This window comes from Ictidomys tridecemlineatus, chromosome 2, assembly GCF_052094955.1.
Source record: "Ictidomys tridecemlineatus isolate mIctTri1 chromosome 2, mIctTri1.hap1, whole genome shotgun sequence".
NCBI lineage: Eukaryota > Metazoa > Chordata > Mammalia > Rodentia > Sciuridae > Ictidomys > Ictidomys tridecemlineatus.
The window spans coordinates 1,512,687-1,527,365 of NC_135478.1; the positions used below are offsets into that span (position 1 = coordinate 1,512,687).

Below are 14,679 nucleotides of genomic sequence, written 5' to 3' on the forward strand. Positions count from 1 at the left end.
GGTGGTGATGATGGTGATGGTGGTGATGGTGATGGTGGTGATGATGGTGGTGATGGTGGTGGTGATGATGGTGGTGATGGTGGTGGTGATGATGGTGATGGTGATGGTGGTGGTGGTGATGGTGGTGATGATGGTGGTGATGGTGGTGGTGATGATGGTGGTGATGGTGATGGTGGTGGTGGTGGTGATGGTGATGGTGATGATGGTGATGGTGGTCATGATGGTGGTGATGGTGGTGGTGATGGTGATTGTGATGGTGGTGATGGTGGTGGTGGTGATGGTGGTGGTGATGGTGGTGGTGATGGTGGTGGTGGTGGTGATGGTGGTGATGATGATGATGGTGGTGGTGATGGTGAAGGTGGTGGTGATGGTGATGGTGGTGATGATGGTGGTGATGGTGATTGTGATGGTGGTGATGGTGGTGGTGATGGTGGTGATGGTGGTGGTGATGGTGGTGGTGATGATGGTGATGGTGATGGTAGTGATGGTGGTGGTGGTGATGATGGTGGTGATGGTAGTGATAGTGATGGTGGTGGTGGTGGTGATGGTGATGATGATGATGGTGGTGGTGATGATGATGGTGGTGGTGATGGTGATTGTGATGGTGGTGATGATGGTGGTGGTGATGATGGTGATGGTGGTGGTAGTGATGGTGGTGATGGTGGTGGTGGTGATGGTGGTGGTGATGGTGGTGGTGATGGTGGTGGTGATGGTGATTGTGATGGTGGTGGTGGTGATGGTGGTGGTGATGGTAGTGATGGTGGTGGTGATGGTGATGGTGGTGGTGATGATGGTGATGGTAGTGATGGTGGTGGTGGTGATGGTGGTGGTGATGGTAGTGATGGTGGTGGTGATGGTGATGGTGGTGGTGATGATGGTGATGGTAGTGATGGTGGTGGTCATGGTGGTAGTGAAGGTGGTGATGGTGGTGGTGGTGGTCATGGTGGTAGTGAAGGTGGTGATGGTGGTGATGGTGGTAGTGAAGGTGGTGATGGTGATGGTGGTAGTGAAGGTGGTGATGGTGATGGTGGTGGTGATGGTGGTGGTAATAGTGGTGGTGGTGATGATGGTGGTAATGGTGGTGATGATGGTGGTGATGATGGTGATGGTGGTGGTGATGGTGATAGTGGTGTTGGTGGTGAAGGTGGTAGTGAAGGTGGTGATGGTCATGGAGGTGGTGATGGTGGTAGTGAAGGTGATGGTGGTGATGGTGGTAGTGAAGGATGGTGATGGTGATGGTGGTGGTGGTGGTGATGGTGGTGGTGAAGGTGGTGGTGATGGTGGTGGTGGTCATAGTGGTGGTGATGGTGGTAGTGAAGTTGGTGGTGGTCATGGTGGTGGTAGTGAAGGTGGTGATGGTCATGGTGGTAGTGATGGTGGTAGTGAAGGTGGTGATGGTGATGGTGGTGGTCATGGTGGTGATGGTCATGGTGGTGGTGATGGTGGTAGTGAAGGTGATGATGGTGGTCATGGTGATGGTGGTAGTGAAGGTGGTGATGGTCATGGTGGTGGTGATGGTGGTGATGGTCATGGTGATGGTGGTGGTGGTGGTGGTGATGATGGTAGTGGTGATGGTGGCAGTGAAGGCGGTGGTGATGGTGGTGATGGTGGTAGTGAAGGTGGTGGTGGTGGTGGTGATGGTGGTGGTGATGGTGGTGGTGGTAGTGATGGTGGTGGTGATCATGGTGATGGTGGTGGTGATGGTGATGGTGGTGGTGGTGATGGTAGTGAAGGTGGTGGTGGTGGTGATGGTGAAGGTGGTGGTGGTAGTAGTGAAGGTGATGATGATCATGGTAGTGGTGATGGTGGTAGTGAAGGTGGTCATGGTGGTGGTGGTGATGGTGGTGAAGGTGGTGGTGGTGGTAGTGAAGGTGGTGATGGTGGTGAAGGTGGTGGTGGTGGTAGTGAAGGTGGTGGTGGTGGTGAAGGTGGTGGTGATGGAGGTAGTGAAGGTGGTGGTGGTGGTGATCATGGTGGTGGTGGTGATGGTGGTAGTGAAGGTGGTCATGGTGGTGATGGTGATGGTCATGGTGGTGGTGGTGGTGATGGTAGTGATGGTGGTGGTGGTGGTGATGGTGATGGTGGTGGTGGTGGTGGTGATGGTAGTGATGGTGGTGGTGATCATGGTGATGGGTGGTGGTGGTGATGGTGATGGTGCTGGTGGTGATGGTAGTGAAGGTGGTGGTGGTGGTGAACATGGTGATGGTGGTGGTGGTGGTGATGGTGAAGGTGGTGGTGGTAGTAGTGAAGGTGATGATGATCATGGTAGTGGTGAAGGTGGTAGTGAAGGTGGTCATGGTGGTGATGGTGGTGGTGGTAGTGAAGGTGGTGGTAGTGGTCGTGGTGGTGGTGATGGTGGTGGTGAAGGTGGTGGTGGTGATGGTGATGGTAGTGAAGGTGGTCATGGTGGTGGTGGTGATGATGGTAGTGAAGGTGGTCATGGTGGTGGTGGTGATGGTGGTGGTGATGGTGGTAGTGAAGGTGGTCATGGTGGTGGTGGTGATGGTGGTGGTGGTGATGAATGGTGGTAGTGAAGGTGGTCATGGTGGTGGTGGTGGTAGTGAAGGTGGTGGTGGTGGTGAAGGTGGTGGTGGTGATGGTAGTGAAGGTGGTCATGGTGGTGGTGGTGATGATGGTAGTGAAGGTGGTCATGGTGGTGGTGGTGATGGTGGTGGTGATGGTGGTAGTGAAGGTGGTCATGGTGGTGGTGGTGATGGTGGTGGTGGTGATGATGGTGGTAGTGAAGGTGGTCATGGTGATGGTGGTGGTAGTGAAGGTGGTGGTGAAGGTGGTGGTGGTGGTGGTGGTAGTGAAGGTGGTGGTGGTCGTGGTGGTGGTGATGGTGGTATGGTGGTGGTGGTGGTGGGTGGTGATGGTGAAGGTGGTGGTAGTGAAGGTGGTGGTGATGGTGGTGGTGATGGTGAAGGTGGTGGTGGTGATGTCAGTGACAGTGGTAATGGCGTTGCCTGTACAGCGGGCTCTGTGCCAGCCCGGGCCACATCTTGGTTGTCTGTTATTCCCACAGACTCCATGGGGGTGTCCCATGGCCACCCCACTTTACAGATGGGAAGGCTGAGACCCGAGGCGGCCTCCGTCACCCTGGCCCACAAAGCACAGGGATCCATCAGCTGGTTCCCTAAGAGATGCTCGGGCGGGGGAGCCCGGGCACACGCCCACCCCAGCACTCGGAGTGGGAGGCAGGAGGACGGCAATCGCGGGCCAGCCTGGCGGCCTCCTGAGATACTCAAATAAAAACCACGAAGGGCTGGGCACAGCTCAGTGGCACTGCCCCTGGGTGCCCTTCCCGGTACAGAAAAGGAGAAGAGAGAAAAAGAGGAAAGAGAAAGCAGGGGAGAAGGAAGGGTTCCGGGGGCGGCGGGCAGCACAGGAGCAGCGCAGACTCCGCTCTTCCTTCCGGGTTTGGCGGGAAAGACAGAGAAGGCGGTTTGGCTCCTGCCCAGTCAGGGGTGGAAGGCTCTGGGGTGCGGGGCAGGCGTCGTGGGGCGCAGCGCTGGAGGGTCGGGGGGAGAGAGAGCACAGGCCAGGTCCCCCGGAGCAGATGCTGACCCGAGTCCCTGCGAGGCCCAGGCCGCCCTGCCTGCTGCTGGGGCTGCTCAGGTGGAACCGAGCTGCGGGGGGACAGGGCTCCTGGGACCGTCCTCTCTGGCCCTGGGAAGGCACCACCCTCGCTGTCCCCTCCTGTCCCGCTGCTGCTCGCTGGCGTCCTGGGCCTGGGCCCCTGTGGAGGCTGCCTCCCAGCCCGGCCCCACCCTCGCCCCCTGCTCCCTAGGACCTTACTTGCCCTCCCCCTCCCTTGGCAAAGGCCAATAAAACTTCACGCCATCCCAGAATGCCAACCCCCTCGGGGAGATGGCCACTCACTGTCCACCGTGAGCGGGCAGGGCTGGGCGGAGCTGGGCAGTGCCCATACCCTAGCTTTTGCTAACCTCTCTGTGCCCTTCTTTGCTGCAGGGTGGTGTCCCGGGCCTTTCAGGCCGGGCAGCGCCCTGCCACTGACTGCGCCCAGCCTCTTGAGCAGCTGGGGTGGCGGGGTGGCCGCTGTGCCCAGCTCTAGTTCTCTGAGTAGCTCCTACAGACGGTGAATAAGGACAAAGCCACCACCATCTCCAGACTGAGGGCCAGAGCCACCGAGCTGCCAGCAGGTGGCCTCAGCTGCGCGACGCTGTGTGACCTCCCAGGGAAGCTGCACCATCTCTAGACCTGGCCTGTCCAGCGCAGGCCCAGGGCCGTCTGGGCGTCCTCTGAGCTCACTGTATAATTACTCCTGGCCGATGCCACTGCCCTGCCCAGCAGGGGCCACTCCAGCTGTGACCTGGTTTGTCCACTCAAACCTGTCCCCACAGGCCTACCTGTCATTTCCCCTGTGGGGTGCTGGGGACGTACTGCTGGACTGAGGCTTCAGGGTCAGCTCTGGCCCCAGCTGGGCGGCAGAGGCCGGGGCTGTCCACCCACAGCCTCTCAGGGCAGTGATGTGCTGGTGTCTGGGGGTAGCGGCAGTGTCCTGGGTGGAGGCCACTACCCCCAGGTCCTACCACTCTCAGAGGAGGAAGGGCCAGGCACTGGAGCGGGCAGCAGCCTCTCTGGGCCAGTCTCTCCCCGGAGTCTGGGCCTCACACTGGGCGGAAGGCCAGGCGGACACGTCCAGTGTGTGGTGGGAACCTGGGCGGAGGCCCTAGAGCCCCGGGGGGAGGCCAGGAGGTGGACGGGGCCGTGGGGCATCTGCTTCACCATCTGTCCCTTCCTGTGTCCCCAGCCCTGGCCTTCAGCAGGGTCAGCCTCGTCCCCGCCGGGCACTTCTTCCTGCCCTCGCAGGATGCAAATGCCATCTGCTCGCTGTCTCAGCCCTGAGCTGCAGCCTGGGCCCACGGCATCCTGGACGTCCCACGGCGTCCTGGACGTGCCCCAGTCCCAGCCGTCCCAGCCTCTTGTTGGAGGCACCAAGCTGCCCAGCTGCCCTCTGAACCCTGAGGCTCTGTCCTCCTGCCCCCGGCCCCCCGCGCTGTCAGTTTGGCCTCCAAATATACCCAGACCGCCCTCTTGGCTCCCCTGCCACCGCCCGGTCCCCGCTCCCCCCCAGGCCACAGCCCCTGCTGCAGCCAGTCTGCCCTGCGGTGGCCTGGGGGCCCTGCGTCCTGGGAGCTGAGCTGCGTCCTGTCCAGACCAGGACACCCCAGTGAAGATGACCACACAGCCCTGGACACTGTCCCACATCCCCTGGGTCAGAATGTGGCAGGGAGAGCCCTGCAGCACAGGGTGCAGGCAGAGCAGCGGGAAACCGGGGAGATCAGCAGAGATCAGAGAGGGCAAGTGGGGTGCCCAGGGCCACCCAGCAGGGAGAAGCTGTTGCCAGGCCCACCCGGCTCTCCAGGACAGGGTCCCTGTCTTCTGGGGGAGGCTGCCTCTGCCCACCTTCAGCCAGGAGTGGCCCTAGATGAGCAAGGCTCCCCTCCTCCCACCTGGGGTCAGCAAGTGTCAGGGGAGTGACCTTGGAGCCCAGGCGGGGCCCTGGGCATGCCTCTCTGGCTGTACGTGGCCAGCCCTGGGGTCGGGACCTCAGACCTGCAGGCCTGCTGTGTGGCTGCTGCCCCGAGTCCTGGGTGACGGGCTAAGGCTGGACCCCGAGCCAGGCCTCCCCACCGGCCTCCAGAGAGGGAGAGAGGCTGGGCAGAGGGGGCCCACTCCCCCAGGCTGCTCCGCGAGCTGGCCGGCCTTCTCCCAGACCCGCGGACGTCCCCACCCTTAAGGGTCCGGGTCTGGCCCAACAGAATGCACCCTTGGGCCACGGTGGCTGAGGGTGCCATGGCAGGAAGGGACAGCCCTGTCCCCTGTCACTCCTCCCCCGCACCCTGGCCACGGGGGCAGGGCCAGCTGTGGCTCCAGGCTTGAAGCTGGAGCCCAGGTTGGTGCCGGGAACCTTCCTGCGCCCTCCCCCCGGGGGCCAGATCCCTGGGCGGCGCTGACCGTCTGCCCACAGGACCCGGCTGGGCCTTGGGCACAGGGAATGCCCTGGGGACCCAGCAAAGGGCAAGGCCCTCCCAGGACACGGGCTCATCACTCGCACAGGAGCCTGGACACCACAGATGGGGTGGGGGCGCCTGGCGGGTGGCACCTCCTGGGGCGTGGTGGCCCTGCCTGGTGCTGTCCCCAGGGCGGGTGGGGCCTGGCGTCTCCCGCGTCCCAGCCGATGGCGCCCCTGGAAGGGTCTCTGGTAGGAGCCACGTCCCTGTGACCCAGAGCGCTGCAGGGGGGCCCCCACGGCTGGCACCCAGTCCTGCCCTGGCCTCCTGCCGACAGCGGGGTCCCAAGGGTGTGGCCTCGGGTGAGAACGGGCCACCTGCCACTCCAGAGCAGGACAGTGCCCGGGGCCCAGCCTGGAGCCGTGGTCTTCTCTGAAAACGACCCTCAGGACCGCGGACCCTCGCTGGGTCCCCGCGGACGTGGCTGAGGCCAGGCTCCGGGCAAAGCCCTGCTCTGCTCCCGCCAACTCTCCCCGCTCCTCCCTTCCACAAGCGCTGAGTGGGCCCCCGCCGTGTGCGGGCGCCGAGTGGGGGCCCCCTGGATCTGTCTGGTTGGCAGTGCTGGGGACGGAGCCGGGCCTTCCCTCCAGCACCTGAAGTCCCCACCGCTGTCCCACGGTCAGGACAAGAGCACACAGAACCCGTGGTGGACAGGCTGAGGGGCAGTCAGCAAGGAGAGGGAGCCGGCGGTCCCCAAAACAGGCCACTCACCCTGCAGCCTGGGGACATGGCACCTCCCGGACGACACTGCCGGCCCTGGGCTGGAGGAGGGGACGGGACTCTCCCTGGGCCTCGGAGGGGCCAGGACTTAGCCCAGGGGGCCGGGACACTCACTCAGGTAGGGGTCTTTGAAGGGGCGGTGGGACATGGCCTCTGCAGAGCCCCGCACCACCTCCTGGGCTTGAGAAGGCAGGAGGGGCCGCTCAGTGCGGGGAGCTGCCTGGGGACTCCTGAGCTAGCCCCCACTGTCCCGGGACTCACTTGCAGCTCACCCCTAACCCAAGAGAGGTGGGCACCCCAGGGTCCAGGGACAGCCCCTGCCCTCGGCACCCCGGCCCACCTCTTCTTCTGAGCAGAGCTCCGTCCCCTGAACCCCGAGATTATTGGGGACACGTCCTTTCGCCTGTCCCTTCCCAGGCCAGGGAACACTGAAGCCTTCCTGGGAAAGGGTTGGGGACAGCTCGGGGACAGCAGCTGCCCTCTGTCCCCAGGTCCTGGCAGCCTGTGGCCTGGAAACACCCCACAGACGTGGGAGCGGGGCCCCGCCCACTGGCTCTGCTCTCCAAGGTCTTCTTTTGGGGACACACTACTGGCCCCCAGGACTGGTGCAGCCTCTGTCCTAGATCTGGGCCCTCCCGGGGCTCTCATGCGTGACAACTCATTAAGCCCTAATTAGTCTCCATCTGCTAGGACTTGCCGTCCACCCTGGGGGGCTGGGGGCCTCCCGACCCACTTTCCTGGCCAGCCTGTGGGGGGCTGTGCACCGCCCTCTGCAGAGGAGGCCCCTAGACCTGGGTGCACTCACAGTGCCTGCTCCATGCTGTGGCCGCTCCTGCTCGAGCTCTGAGGCTGAGGAATTAGGAGCTCATTGTGGAGAAAAGGAGACAGAGGTTCAGAGTGGGCCCAGCTCCCTCAGTGTCCCTGGGCTGGAGAGAGTGAGCCTTGGAACCCAGTCTGATGTCAGTCACTTTCTACAGAACCCCAGTTCCTTACCCTCCCGAGGCCCCGATTGACACCTGGGTGGTGGGCGGCTTGCTGGGCCCGCCCGAGTGGAGCCGGGCTCAGAGTTCTCCAGAGGCCCTCTACCTGGTGACTAGGTGGTGAGTCAGGGGTGCTGGAGTGACGGCTCGTGGGAAGTGGCCTCAAACCTCGGAGTGGGATCGGCTCTACCTCCTGCTCAGCAGGGCACCTTCAGGTGCCGAGCAGGCCTGGGGTGGACGGCAGGACCCCATTCCACAGCAGTGAACAGAAGGCCCGGCGGGTGTGGGGCAGGGCTGGCCTCGGTCCACCACTGGCATCAGGACCACCCTCCAGCGGGACCCAGCTGGGTGTGAGAATTGGCGTTTAATCCTGTGGGAGGTGAATCCTCAGACAGGGGAAGCTGCCACTCAGAGATGTCACTTGCTGGAAGGCCCAGGCTGGGCAGGGGACAGGAGAGCAGGTGGGAGGCCGCAGGCTGGCCCGCCCCGGGAGGCTGAGCAGCTGCACAGCGGTTCACAGGGTCTCCTGGCTGGGCTGCTCCAGGGGGATGAGGTGGGGGTTTGCACGCGCCCATCCTGGCCTATCTGTCCCCTACTCCTGGACCTGTTTCCAGCCCTGTCTCCTGTCCCTCACACACCGCACCCTTCCCATTCCCAGCACCTCTTCCAGGGAGCCCTCTTGGGTTGCTCTGCTGTCCTGAAGTGTGACCCCACCCCAATCCCCCGGATTGTCCTCCTGCTGCCCCCGACTCCACCCGAGGCCCGGTCCCAGCACCATGGAGGCAGGGGCTTCCCAGGCCTGGCTGTGCACACGTGGGTCGCGATGTGTTCCAATGCGGGTCCAGGGCCATGGCCAGAAGTCGCACTGCTCCCACAGCCCGGGCAGCGCATCTTCAGGGCCCGCAGGCGCCGAGAGCCCAGTGAAAGGCCGTCTGCAGGGGCCACCAGGTCTGCCCCGCGCCCAGAGGAAGCACGAGGTGCCCCCCCAACTTGTTGCATGGCGCTCAGGGGCCTCGGCGGCCGCGACCCGAGGCCCAGGGAGCCCAGGCCCGGCTTCCGGGCGCAGAGCCCCCGCCGTCGCGCTACCCCCGCAGGCCAGGCCGGGCAGGGGCTGGGCCGCGCCCCCTCACGCCCCCGCGGAGCCTGCCCAGGCCGGGCGCGGGCTCGGCGGACCCCAGCGCCGAGTGCCTGCTGCCGGGCGCGGGTGCGGGACAGCGAGGCCCCCGGTGCCCGCGCCCCCGGCCCGCGGCTGCTCCCGCGCCCACGCCGGGCACGTCCCCCCCCGCGTCCCCGCCGCCAGCTGCCCCCGCCCGCGCCACCCGGCGCCGCAGACAGGGTGGGGGTCCGCGGCGAGGGGCGCCGGCCCCCAAAGTTTCGGGGCAGCGGGGGCCTGAGAGCGCGGCGGCGGAGGGAGGTGCTGCCCGCGGGACCCGCGCGGCGCGGTGCGGGGCGGGCGCCGACCCCGGGCTGCGGGCCCCGGCCCCGCGCGCGGCCACTCACCTGGGCGGCTCCGCCGCGGACACGGCGCGGGCTTCGGCGCGAGGGCCGCCCGGAGCCGACACGAGCCGCCGCCGCCGCCGCCGCCGCCTCCCGGGCTCGCCGTGCGCGCCCCCGCCGCGCGCGCCCGCCTCGGCCTCCCCTGCTCCTGGCGGGCGCGCGGGTGCGGGGCGCGCGGCCGGCGCAGGTGTGCGGCGCAGGTGGGGGCGCAGCCCACGGTGTCCAGGCCCCTCTCCCTGAGGCTGGGGGGGGCCGCCGCCCTGCGGGAAATTCAGGGGCTCCCCAAGCGCAGCAGGTTGTCCGTCCAGAACCTTCTTCCACCTGCCACCTCCAGTAGCCGCAGTCCAGGCCTCCAGCTGCACCTGGACGTTGTCCCCAGCCCTCCAGGTCCATTCTGCAGGTGGTCCCGGAGGAAACCCAACACTGGCCCCAGGCGCAGAACCTGCGGCGGCTTCCTGGGGCCCTCGGGCTCTGCCCACTGGCGCCCGCCCTGGTCCTCGCCTCATTCCCAGGGCGCCCACCCCCTTGCCCCCCCCCCCCCCCCCCCGCACCCCGCACGGGCTGTTCCTCCAGCCTCAGGGCCTTGGAAGGCGCTGCCCTCTGTGGACTGGCCGGGCTGTCACCAGGGCACCCTCAGCCTGGGGCGGCTGCAGCACAGAGCGCTCAGCGCACGTGGAAAGCCAGTCCCACTGGCAGCCAGGGCCTGGAGCCTGGGGGAGGGGCCTCAGCGGCCAGGCCGTCACAGCCAGCCGGGGTTGGGCTCTGTCCCCTCCCCGCCCAGGGGCTCCCTGGTGGGAACAAGCCCTGGGATCAGAGCGTGGAGTCCAGGCCCCAGGACAGCTGCCCCTGGGCCTCAGGGAAGAGGGTGGTGGTGGTGGTGCCCGGGAGGACCAGCACCGGACGGCGCCTCTGAGGCTCCTTCAAGCAGGCCTTGCTCCTGCCTCGTCCTCCCTGCTACGGCCGGCCGTTATGTCCCCATTTCACAGATGGGCTGACAGACTCTGAGGTGCCATCTGTCCCAGTGACGGGAGGGAGGCTGGCCTGGCCCCTGGGAACCGGCGTCCACTGCCGACCCCTGACCCATCCTCCACCCTCTGCGTCCTGGGCAGCCTCACGAGTGGCTCCGCAGCAGCAGAGCCACCTGTGACTCAACAGGCTTTGTCACCAGACTGTCGCGTTGGCCAGAGGCCCAGAACTGCTTCCCGGGAGGCCGCAGGCCAGGCCCCCGCGGGACCGGCAGGAGGTGGGTGGCCTCGGTGAGGTCTGGAAGAAGGACATGACCTCTCTCCATGCCCCCCCAAGGCTGGGTGCTGCCCCCGGGTGGCCTCAGGCTGGCCACGCCCCCTGAGCCTCTGAGGCTGATACCTGCATCTCGGGGCCGGGGCAGGGAGTCCTGAGCCCGGGGCCCACCATGCCAGGCAACAGGGAGGGAGTGCAGGGCCCAGGACCCCGGGACGGGTGGTGGGAGGCCGCATTGGTGGCTGCTGCCTGACCAGGGCTGAGGTCAGGGCAGCGTCCTCAGGGAGGGCTAGGGACATCAGTGGCCACCTGATCGAGTCCGGTCCTGCCCTGTCCTGGTTGGGAGGCGGCGGGGCTCCACCCAACCTCAGTGTGCCACCCGTGAGGGGGAGGGGCTCCCGGCCCGTGGCTTGGCCACATCGGCCCTCAGTGAAGACCTTCTCCCAAGAGCCCCAGAGGCAGGCGTCAGAGAGGGGAAGTGACCAGCCTGAGGTCACAGAGCACCTAGATGCTGGCTTGGCGGCTCTGTCCTGCGGGGGGTCGTGGCTCTGGACACGTGGCAGGGCGAGCCCTGGGGGCTGGGCCCGCCTAGGCCTGGGCACAGGCTGTCCTCGCCCCCGACGCGGCCCCCACTTCCCCTGGACTCACCGCCGCCCTGGCTGCCATGTCCCTCCTCCCCAGCCCCTTGGCAAGTCCGGGAGCTGGGGACTCTTGCCTTACTCTGTCGGTGCCCTGCCCCCTGCTGGGCTGCAGCCACAGGTACCTGCACAGCGAGGAGGGATGCGGCCCAAGGGCCCCGGGGCTCCCTGAACTGTGGCTGTCCCCTGCCTTCCTTGGCCTGTCTCACTTCCTGCCCCAGGGGGCCAGAGCCCAGGAGAGCCCCCCAGCACTTAGTAGGTCTCAGCGGAGGAACAGCCCACGTTTGTGGCTGGTAGCTGGATGAGGGCGGCTGAAGTCCGGGGCCAGCCACTCATTGCTGGTGACCTTGGGGTGTCCCTCGTCCTCTCTGGGCCCAGCATCCCAGTGGGTCCTCCAGGGTGCTGCCTTGGCGGGGGCAAGGGCTGCGTGGGAGGGGCTGCCAGGTTACAACCTCCTGGGCAGTGGGGGTGGTACTGGTTACCAAGGTTACGGCCACCTGTGCCGGGGACGTTGCCCTGGAGAGGGACCACCCGGGAGGAAAGGGCAGCTCTGGATGGGGAAGCTGCGGGAGGGGCTGGGGACAGGAAGGGCCCTGCCCACCCCCAGCCCAGCCTGCTGTGTGGGGAGGGTGTGAGGTTGGTGGGGGGCTGGTGGGGGCTCCCTGGCAGGATTCTTCCTGTGCCTCCTGATGACAAGCCCTCCCTCTCCTGTCTCCGCAGAGCCACGGTGGTAACAGGTCAGCAGTCGAGGTCAGTGTGGGGGCAGGTGGCTCGGGAGCCTTCTGTGGCCCCAAGTGGCTTCCCCTCTGTAATTGAGGCAGGAGTCCTCAGTTGCTCAGGGGAAAAACGTGAGGAGTAGCTGGGACCTTGGGTCTGAGGCCAGGCTCCAGCTTGGCTGGATACTTGCTGTGTGACCTCAGGCTAGGCGTCAGCCTCTCTGAGCCCTAATAGCCTCATCTGTAAAGTGGGGATCACGAGTCCTGTGGCTTTGGGGAGGGGTAAACGGGCATGTAATATTTACCACCTGCCTGAGCCGGGCCACCAATCAGGTAGGTACAGAGTTGCCTGGAGTGAGCAAGAGGACTCAGGTTGTCTTAAGGGAAGTTAAGAGCCATAGAGGGTTCCAGACAAGGGTTGGCTTTGGGTGGCCATGTGGGATGATTCTAGGTACAGAGGCAGGAACTCCAAGAACTGTCTCCCAGATAAGTAACCGCCCCCCACCCGAGCTCAGAAGGAAGCTCACTCATCCACCCTCTGAAAGATCTCTCCTCCGAGGCGCACGGAAGTGGAGAGTGCATCGCCTCCTGCGCAGGGTCCTGGGTTCAACTCCCAGCAAAAGAGGGGAGAGGAGGAGGAAGCGGCGCCCGCAGACTCTGAGGGGGGGACCGAGGGTGGGGGAGTCGGCCCACACCGAGCTCACCTGAGCCTCTGCCTCTGGAACACAGGTCCACAGGGACGGCCGCCGCAGCCAGCCCCGCCCCCGCCCCGCCCGCGCCGTTCCCCCAGTCGTCCCGCGAAGACTTCCTCACCCCTCGGTCGGGTCCAGTAAGGCCGTCCACCAGCCTCCACGCAACGCTTTGGCTGGAGAATCTCGCCAGCCTTTGGGGGCTCCCCAGGTGCGGACACTGCTGACCCGGCGTCCGGTGGTTGCCGGGCACCTGGGGCGCGAGGTGTCCCACCTGGCTGCCACGTTGAGTAGGGGGATGCCCTGTCCCCGGCTCATGAAGCTCCTAGATGGGCGGGGGTGGGGCCAGCAAACACAAGCAAACAGCTAGGGAGGAGGCCCAGGCCCTGACCGGTCAATAGGCGGGGGCCACCTTCGCGTGTGACACTCCGGTCCTGGTCCGGGGACAGGCACGGTGTGGGACTCTCAGGTTGTGCCAATGGGAAACTCTCGCCTGGCTTCCTGACGTCTCTCCCTCTGGCACTCTGAGCCCCCAGGCAGCGTGGCCTCGTCCTGGCCTGGGGTGTCCAGTCTCACTCTTGAGACCGCAGCGGTGGGGGTCGCGGGCCCTTTTTCTGGGTTGCGCGAGTTCCCACCTTAACTTGAAGGGGTGTTGGAGCATCTGCAGGGAGGGCCCTCCTCACTGTCATGTGGGAAACAGCCTGGACCTCAGGGCCAACCCGTCAGTCCCAGCCCTGCGCCAGCACCGCAGCCACCATGACGCCAGGCCGTCCCCCACCCCAGCGGGGCCACCCTTCCACTCCCTGCTCCTGCTCAGCACAGGCTCAGGCTCAGTGTGGGGCTGCGCCCATCGACCAGGGGCCAGACCTGCTGCACGGGCCCTTGGTGACCACAGCCCTTGGCTTCCACGTCCCGCCAAGAGGCCTCGGTGCTGACCACAGAGGCTCCGCTCTGGGGGACAGAGGTCCCTGCAGGCAGAGGAGCAGGTCCCGCCTCGGCCCCCAGGACAGGGCCTCACAGCAGGTTCCAGAAGCTTCTGATGGTGGAAAAGACCCTGAGGCTCTGGTGGTCAGCTCTGCCTCTCCCCACCCCAGCTGCTGCGTCCAGAGTAGCCCCCCCACGCTCTCTGGTGGGTCCCAGAGGCGAGGAGGTGGCTCAGGTGGCCAGCCACAGTGGTCTCTCGCAGCTCCAGACCCACCGGGACTGCAGAAAGTGAGGCCCAGGGTAAGTGGGAGGGGCCGCTCTGGAGAGCGGGCGGCTTGCTCCCCAGGCCCGCCCCCACTCGGTCAGCCGGTGGTCCCAGGGTCTGACCTGTCTTCACCCCTCCCTGGCCCCTCTCCGGGTCTCCAAGTCCCTTCCCTGACGCCTGTAGAATGTGAACTTTTCAATGTGATGCTAAAGGGACAACACTAAGTATTGAATTCCTCCTTTTAAAATACTTAGGTGCTCAGAGCTGGGTGACACCCCTCAGGACCAGGTGGGCACGTGCCCTTCAGGAGCTTCTTAGCCACTAACTATTTCCCACGAGGACTGAGCCGCACCCCAGCCCTTCTACTTTTTATTTAGAGACAGTGCTGGCTAAGGTGCTGAGGCTGGCCTTGAACTTGTGGTCCTCCTGCCTCAGCCTCCTGAGCTTCTAGGATCGGATGCGGGCGAGTGCCACCACGCCCCACTCTGACAAGCTTGAATGCGCAGAGCAGGTCTTAACCGCCCGTGCTGCGTGGTCTGCCACTGGACTCTGCATGTTGCCACAGGCTGCCGTCAGCAGGTGCCTATGAACTCTCGCTGTGACAAGCGTCTGTGAAGCCGGTGGCACACAACAGCTTCTTCATCTCCTGGTTGGTTCTTTCTTGCAGGGCTGCGGGGAGGGGGGACCCCAGCCACTCTTCCACGGAGCTGCATCTGCAGCCCTTTTGAGACGGGCCTGGAACTTGTGGTCCTCCTGCCTCGGCTTCCCGAGGAGCTGGGAGGGAGGTGTGGCCACCACGCCCGGCCACGCTGACCTCTAGCCTGTGCCAGCCGGGCGGTCATCAGAGGCCAGCCCTGCAGCTTCCCCTCCCACCCAGGCTTCTGTCTCTCTAGCTGCGGGGCCCCCCAGGTGATCACACTCAGTGGGGTCAGTGTCCAGGGCGGTCCCAACAAGGACGCTGGGGAGATGGGCC

General features: G+C 65.2%; 1 protein-coding gene across 2 annotated transcripts in view; it reads right to left on the bottom strand.

The window, feature by feature from the left end:
* Positions 1-9,343, bottom strand: part of Lingo3 (leucine rich repeat and Ig domain containing 3) — a 16,891-nt gene extending 7,548 nt beyond the window's left edge. The window contains exon 1 of one of the 2 annotated variants that reach the window (XM_078033289.1): positions 9,239-9,343. The gene's annotated coding sequence lies outside the window, so the exon portion shown is untranslated. The remainder of the gene's footprint in view (positions 1-9,238) is intronic. The other variant, XM_078033296.1, reaches the window with a different exon arrangement.
* Between the last annotated feature and the right edge of the window lie 5,336 nt (positions 9,344-14,679).